An 8,596-nucleotide genomic window follows, 5' to 3' on the forward strand; every position below is an offset into this window, starting at 1 on the left:
ACTCTCAGAGCTATATTCTCCATTCCAATTTCTCTCACCTTCCAACATAACTGGGACAATTACCTGTTGTTTTTCTTATAGCACCAATCTCTCATTCTGTGTTGGGTTCAACCTTTCTGCCTATCACAGTGGTTTTCTTGTCCTTATCAATCAATCAATCTCCTTTCCTGCTTTTTGCTTCACTCTTTTCTTTCTGACTGCTATCTTTACCTACATTCTTCCTTCACTGACCACCAAAGTACGAGGAAGGTGATCCCCACTCCCCCCAGTGTATCAACTCTCACGTCAGGATCTCCTCTTTCCTCTTTAGATTGGTTTGTCCCATGCTTTCCTAAGAACTTCTCTGGCAAAAGTCACAGTTACAGTATCAATGGTGTTTTCTGTTTAACTTTTGGCTTCTCTCTCCCTTTTGACCTGTTTGTCATTTTTTTCCTGATGTAAAATCTCCTTCCTCTCTCAGCTAGTGGGACCCTCCATGTTCTGTACATTTCTGTTTCTTCTTGGTTGACACCTCTTTCTCTAGGCCTGTGCTGAAAGCATGTGTTCCTTAAGGTCTTGACTTCAGCAACCACGAGCTGTCTTCTTTTGCCAACACTACTTTCTGGCTGCTCTAATCATATTGAAGTAATTGCGGACTTCAAATTTGAACAAGTTCTGTGACATTACTCTTGACTTCATTTCTTGACTATTCAGTAAGTCATGCACCTTGTTACCAATCAAATTCTACAACCTCTATGAAGCTTTCTCTGAGTCCCTTAGATGGCAAAAATCCTATCACTATTAAAATTCTTTTAATATTTGTATAATGTGGTTATTTGAGTAGATTCCAACACGTAGCCAGCCCTTATCAACTGTTTCCTTCAAAAAAAGAGAAAAGAAAAGAAAGAAGTATGGACACAGAGATACTATTTTTCTCTGGATAATTTTGGGGAGCTGCACTCAATAGAACATCCACAGTTCGTGACCATCAGGATCCTGAATAGAAATTGCATTTTCCCTTACCAAGGGTCTCATGCATCAAACTCTGGGTGTGTTCTGTGCCATTTTTCCCCCTTTCTCTTTGGAGAGTGATGGATCAGACTCATCATGGTATTCAATTAATTTCACACAGTCGGCTCCTGAGGGAGTTTGTACCCAATGTCCTCTAGCCGATGATCAATCATGCTCTCGTGGTGCATCCAAGGCAGCAGGCGGCAGGCCTCTGACATGCTCCAGGTTGTCGAACAGAATGTGTCCCATCCAAGCAGGAAAGGTTCTGGTGACCTTTGATGGCATTTGAGAGAAGTCATTTGCTCTGGCTTTTCTGAGGCCATATTGATCTCTGCCCAGGATTCAATTTTAGACAAACAGGCGACATAATTTATGTAAACTGGGCAGGTAATTAAACTCTCCTCCCAGGCAAAAAGGTCAGAGCAGAATATTTAAAGTTTCATTTCTAAGTGGAAGCAGTTAGCTGAAAAAAGAGAAAGAAATCTCCCTGGGACTGTCATGTCGCCAACTGTTACCCTGTAAATTACTGGACCCAAATTGTCTTGCTAGAAATAAGTCTGAGTTCTCTTTGCTGAAGAGGCTAGAAAAGGAGAGAATACTCATTAAGCAGAGTCTTCATATTTAAAAATGAATGATGAGTGGATTATGGTGCTACATTGTGATAAAACATTTAATAACATTTTCAGAGTGATTTTAAAACTATATCCAGACCTTAAAAATTTGCAAGTTCAGCACAAAAATTTCTTTTATTCACCCTGAACAATGTGAGAGTAATACGCTCATATGATAATGTCCCATCACTCTCAAATAATTCAGTATTCATTTTCTATAAACAAGAGTGTTCTCCTGCACAAAACAACCATCAAGATCAGGAGATAACAGTGATACATGACTCTCATTTAATCCTCAGACCCCATTTCAATCCCTCCACGTGTTCCGATAATGTCCTTTACAGCAAAATATTGCATTTAGTTTTGTGTTTAGATATTATTTCTCTTTAGCTTCTTTCCATGCAGAGCAATTCCTCAGCCCCATTTGACTTTCATGACCCTGGCTTTAGTGAAAGATTAGAGAGTTACTTTGTAGAATGCCTGCTTTATTATTTTAATTACTAAGCTCATAGTATGTACTTTTGGTAGGGATATCACTGAAGTGACATTGGTTCCTCCTCATTGTATCCTTTCTGGTCACAGTGATTTCTACTAGTCCCACACTTGTGATTACTGGATTAAGTCAATTCTTCTAGGCTTTACCATTACAGAGTTTTTCTTTCCCTATTATGGATAAAAAATGTGTTAAAGGAGGTACTATGTATGACTCTCTATAAACATATAGTTACACACCAGTCTTTCAGCTTATTCATTGATATATTTATATCAGAACAAACATTGGGATTGTCTAAGACCAGGGAAGTCCCTACAGGCTGGCTTATGTGCCCCTGATGCATCCCCACTCATCTTTGATGATCTCTTTACATTCTGGCCAAGAAACATAATCCAGGGAATCTAGTACTTTCCCTGTCTCAGTCTTGGGACCAGCCACTGCTCCATAGAACCTCATTCCTTTTAGTGGGAAACAATATTTAGAAGCCAAGGCGTGGTTGCAATGTGTGCTCATCATGATCAGATGCTGACCCTCCATTGTGGGCAAAGCTAGGGAACAGATCATTTTTTATGTATACGAGGTATGTGTATTTGCACATTTACATCTTACTTGCTGTGTGTATTCTCTAATCTGGTGAAAAAAAATCACAAGATTACGTCAATACCTCCAATTCCATCAGTACCACAAGTTTCATTCTGATTTTCTTTTTGTATTTTCTTTTCCTTTTCCACTGTGAGAATCTAGGCCCCCATTATCCTTAATGTTCATGCTTACTTAATCATTTCCCTGAAACCAATCTCCTTTCGTAGCTCTGCCCCTCACTCGGGCAGAGTCCACCCATTATTCAGCCTGGGTTCTCATGGCCTCCATAGGTCACTGCCTGCCCAGGTCTGTGACCCTTCAAGGACACCTTCTCAGCCTGCCAGGTTCTGACACACCTACCTGCCAATACTGCTGCTCCTCCCCAGGCATGGATACCTTCTTCTTCCCAACTGGAGCCCAGGGCTGCAGGTTCAGTGGCTGCTGCTGGGGCCTCTAGGTCTGGTATCCCCTGCCTTCTCACCCTGCCCTGCCTCTAATTTTCTGCACTAGGGGCAACTGTTTTCCTTCACACAGAAGCTCTCTTCACCTTCTGAGGCTCTGACACTGGGCCCTCTACACCAGCACTTCCTCATCCTTCTTGGGCTCCAATGCCCCATGCCAGGTGGGCAGCACATGTAGTACTCACCCTGCTCAGAATGCAACAACCCTACAGGATGATACTGCCACATCAGTGCCCTACAGAGGCCTTACACCCCAAGCAGCTCTCTCACCCCAAGGAGCTTAACGCCCAACTTAGGCTCCAACCCTCTGTGCTGGGCCACCCCGAGGGGTACACACCTTCCCAGTCCTGTGCTGGGCTCCTTTGCTCAGCCCTTCCACCCTGACGTTGCCCTGCCTAGCCTCATCTCATCATTTTTGCATGGCATTATTTGGGAAGGAAACAGGGAGAAGTTACTTTATGATTTTATTTAAGAATTTCTCTATTTTTTTAAAACTTTCCTCTCTCTCTCTCTCTCTCTCTCTCTCTCTCTCTCACATACACACACACACATACACACACTAAAAAATCTGACATATTTGTCAGAAACTGGGCTTTAAAAAACTGTATTCTGACATTCATTTCTATTTGCCTAAAGACTCCCAATCTCCTTGTTATCTAATGGTCTAGTAAAAGCAGTTAATTTCCATATTCTTCCTAGGTAGATATGATTTTCTGATATTATGATATTAACATCTGTAAAATCAGTGTTCCTAGCAGAAAACAGTGGCACATGGAATTAGGATAATTCAAGTAAGGTGTAATAGAGGGATTGTTAAGAAAGATGTGGCCAAAGTGAAGAATTCACAAGGAAACATGCTGGACCCCAGAGGTCTTGTGTTTTGGGCTACGTGTTCAAAATCCCATGGTTCCCAACCTACTCCCCAGCATGAGTGGGTCATGCTAACCCCACAGGGCTTAGGACACATCCACTCATGATCTTTCCAAGCTGTTTCCTGTGCTCACAGAGGTTTTCCTTTTTTTTTTTTGAAGGTGTAACTTCCCTTAAATCTCATCCTGTATTCTCGCTCCTACTGTGTGATTTCCTCTATAAACATTCCTTCAAGTTCTAGTTTTTGATAGAGAAAACAGATGAATAAAAGAAAGCAAACAAGCAAGAAAGAAAACCAGCTGTGTGAATCCTGAGAAATCTTTTTTATTTATTCCAGCGTGCATTCAAGGTTCTTATTGTCCTATAGGAGCAAACAGGGCTCTGTTTTGAAGTCAGAGTTCAGCAGCAATGTCTTCCTCTGAGAGTGTTAGATGCAGAGTAACTGCAGGGCACTCGGAACTAGCAGGGGTCAACATGAATCAACAATTTGTTTACCATGATTTTTCTGACTCCAAATATATTTTGTTCCCACTTAGAACTCCGTTGTCCCATCTACTATGAGCTGTAATTTATTCACATAATATGAATCTCTGCTTGTGAAAACTATGGTTATTTTGTGTAATACAATTATACGCAAAATAATAATATTTTATTGTCATAGCCTTGTTTTTGTGGACACTTTAACTACATTCAATATTTTAAAATATGTCATAGTTGAGATTTTTGAACCTGCCCTAAAAGTTAGTGATCGATTTGGAATCAAATCGTTCAATGTATCCTGTAGTCGTCCGCATGCTAACTCAGTGATTGCTGGAGAGAAGGTGACATTAAACCAAATGTGGGAATCGGTGGCTGCAGGAGGAGCACCACTGGCGTGTCACTTCAAGGAAGAGCTCACTGTTGAGCTGTGAGGAGGGAAGTCACGTGACATGCTCCAGCTGCAGCACTCTTGGAGTTGGCCACAGCATTGGAGGGGGCCACACTCTCCAGGGGCATTGGGACCTTGACATTTCTGCCCCATACAGGGGGAGGGAGTTAGGGTGCAGGATTTCTCACATGCAACCTTTGTTCCGGAGCTCCCCATCATGCTGGCTGAGACTTGGTCACATCTGCATTGCATTGGGAGGCTCTTCCTGTCAAACCTGCTTCTTCCTCTTTCCCAGGTTTGCCTCCCACCCCATAAGTTTCCTGCAGTTGTTACTGTGCACCTCAGTCTCATTTTTGGAGGCCTCACTCAACAGAGAAATGCTAAGAAGAACGTAAGGAGAAACTCCAGGCTCCAAGTAACAACAAGTATTCCTCTGTTTATTGAGCTGTGCTGTGTGTTGGAAAATGTTCCAACTCCTACAAACATGAAGATGCATGAGACGTGTTCCTTGCCTTCATGGGCCTCACAGCCTAACAAGCAAGATGAACGTGACACTCAAGACAAATTCTAATGAAGACAAATTTGAAGACAAATTCCTTGATTGTCTGCCTTCACTTCAGTTTTAATATTTTTTTTCATTAAAAGTTTAGAACCTAAAAGACAACTGAGATAATTCACAAATAGGTATAATGAGGACCCTGGAAAATTTAATGGGCTAATTAAAAACCTTTTATATAGGGAATATCATTATAGGATAGACAGGAATTGGGGTTGGTAAACAAGTCTTTTAGGAAAATTGACTTATTTTGTCACTTGACTTAGTACAAGGAATATCTTTTATATCCTAGTTTTCAAATTGTAATTGGTATAATGATAATGACCAATCACTTTATCCAATTGTTGAGAGACCTGCAAGTTGTTTTGTTCATAAAGAAATAACATCCGTATGAAGAATATTAAGCTATGATCAATCTGATTATTCTTTGAATATATTTCCCAAATTATAGACTCACTCATTAGAAGTTTAAAAAAACACTGATTTTACTTAACCCCCCAAATACCAAAATATTGACTGATGGAAACAATTACTCCCTTCAATGAGAAGAATATAGTGGATTTTCAGAAAATAGTTTTGTTTATGACTATGCTTCAATGAAGAAAAAAGTGGAAGAAACATACAAGACTTCAGCTGAGTGTAATTGAGACAGAAACAATCCATAGTCCTAGGAAGGAGAGTTTTCTAGAGGAATTTCAGTTTTCACTGAAAAAAATGTGTGGCTTTGAAAGAAATGTAAATCTACAGTGAAGTTCTAAAGATGATATAGTGCATTTGGCAACATTGTTAAACTACTACTAACCAAGTTCTTGATCCCTTTTCCATTAATGCTCTTCGTCTTCCCGGGTTCATCCAATCCAGGTACCACACTTGGGGTCCATGTCTCCATATTCCCCTCTGTTCTCTTAGTTTTTTGTGACCTTGACAATGTTGAGGAGTACTCACCAGGCACTTTGTAGAATAGGTGTAAAATGCCAAGATATCAATATGGTTATCAGTGTGATATTAACCACGACCATTTGGCTAAGTTCATGTTTGCCAGACTTCTCCACTGAAAAGTTTCTCTCCCCATCTTCTTCTATTCTTTTCTTTCTAAGTGAGTCACTAAGTTCAGTCAACCATGTGGGGTAGGAATTAAGCTTCACTTCCTTCCACTTTTAAATATTTTTCACATTTATTATTTAAGGAACAAGACTAGGATATCAAAGTAGAGTCAGCTCTGATCATTATACATTGTATACATGTATTGAAATGTCACATGTTACCCCTAAATTGGTACGATCACTATTTGACAGGCTGTGGATACAGCTCCATGGTAGAATGTTTGTCTAACATGTTACAAGGTTCCACTTCTATCCCCAGCACTTCAAATACAAAACCAAAACAAAACAAATCTCTATGGAACTATTTGGTAATTTTAAAAAAAACTTAAATCAAGTGCATGAATCAAGAGATGATGCAAAATTTGGAAGGTTTGAGAATAATAACAACAACAATAGTAATAGTAAATGCTTTCATTCCTTGTGGGTCTGTTACATATTCTAGGCTCTGTGTCATGTGCCTTATATATACTTCTCTAATTTTAACTGTACCCTATTTTTAGTTACCTGAAGTCACAGAGACTCAGGGTTATGGTTTGGATCTGGGGTGCTCTCCCAAAGCTCCTGTGTTAAAGTAGGAAAACTCAGAAGTGAAATGAATGGATGGTGATCAGTTCATCCTAGTTTGAAGGCACTGACTGGGTGTTAATTGCAGACAGGTGGGACATGGCTGGCAGAGATGGGTCACTGGGATGTCCCCTGGAGGACCATCTTCTCTGTGGCCTCTTCCTCCTTCCATTGCTCTGCTTCCTGGTTCCCAAGAGGCAAGCAAATTTTGCTCCACTGTGACCTTAAGACATTTTGCCTCACCATGGACCCAGTGCAATGGACTCATCCAACCATGGACTAAAAGCTCTGAAACCATGAGCCAAAATAAATTTTCCTTCCACCAAATTGTTCTTATTGGATGTTTTGGTTACACAAACAAAAAGCTGACTAACACACTCAAGGAGGTTTAGTCCAGGCTACTCAGATACTGATGCAAACAAGAAGAAAACCCGGGACTGTCAGATCCAATCTATCCCATTGCCTCAGAGCATCTGAGAAGACAGGAGGGGCCAGTTCCATGGCAGCACCTCAGGAATCTAGATAGCCCAGAAAGATTGATTTGGAAACAATGGGTAGTAAGTAAGGGGTTTAGTCCAAGTAGTTGATTTAGGCTAAAAGCAATGTCACATTTGGAAGGAAGGTTAGGTAGGCCAAATGTGGCTACTTTTCTTACAAACAAATCATTCCCTTCTTTATGTACCCATCTGTCTGTGGCACTTGTCAGATATTGTTAATTCAGAAGCCATGTCTGTCTCTCTAGCATTAGCCCATAAGCATTAGGGAAGAGGTGCCCGGCCTGTACGTTCTCTATGGCTCAGTATCTAGCACGGGTCCTCTTTCTTCCTGACTGTTTAAGCAGTGTTTTTGAAGGATGGGAATGAATGCATAAATGATTACATATGAAACCCCCTGATATATCAGTTTCTAAAAGTGTTCTAATCACATCCAATTATTTCTTCAGATTTCACAACAACTGTTACTTGCAATGAAGTGATTGACATTAAGGTCACACAAGAGAAGGCAGTCATCCTTCTCTATTCCAGCTGGAGACAAAATTTGCCTGCAAACTTGCAATAACACCTTGGAATCAACAGTCGAAGACAGAGCTTGCTGGCTTGGCTGACTGGAAGCTAGGGTGGATTTGCCACTTGGAAGGTCAACAACAGCTACATCATCTTGGTATTTGTCAAATGAGCACTGTGGTTATGCTTTCAATATGCAACTTCCAATATTTTTTCTTCAATAACTGCCCCACTTACTTCTTTTCCTGTCCATCCAACTTCTTTATCAGTAAATGTGGTTCTGATATTTGGTTACAACAGAACTTTGGATGTTCAGATTTAAACACACACAGATTCATAATACTTTTTTTCTGTAAAGTTTCTACTAGCATCGGGATCACTCAATATTATTCCATTTCCAGTGCTGGTATTATTAAACAGTTTGAATGCATTGAAATTGCTTTTGTTTCATTTAGTCTATCTTGAATGCATTTGCTTATAGCATTTTTAAGTTT

Source organism: Marmota monax, unplaced genomic scaffold (assembly GCF_021218885.2).
Source record: "Marmota monax isolate L192 unplaced genomic scaffold, Marmota_monax_Labrador192_F-V1.1 WCK01_AAM20220418_F8-fsc00003, whole genome shotgun sequence".
Lineage (NCBI taxonomy): Eukaryota > Metazoa > Chordata > Mammalia > Rodentia > Sciuridae > Marmota > Marmota monax.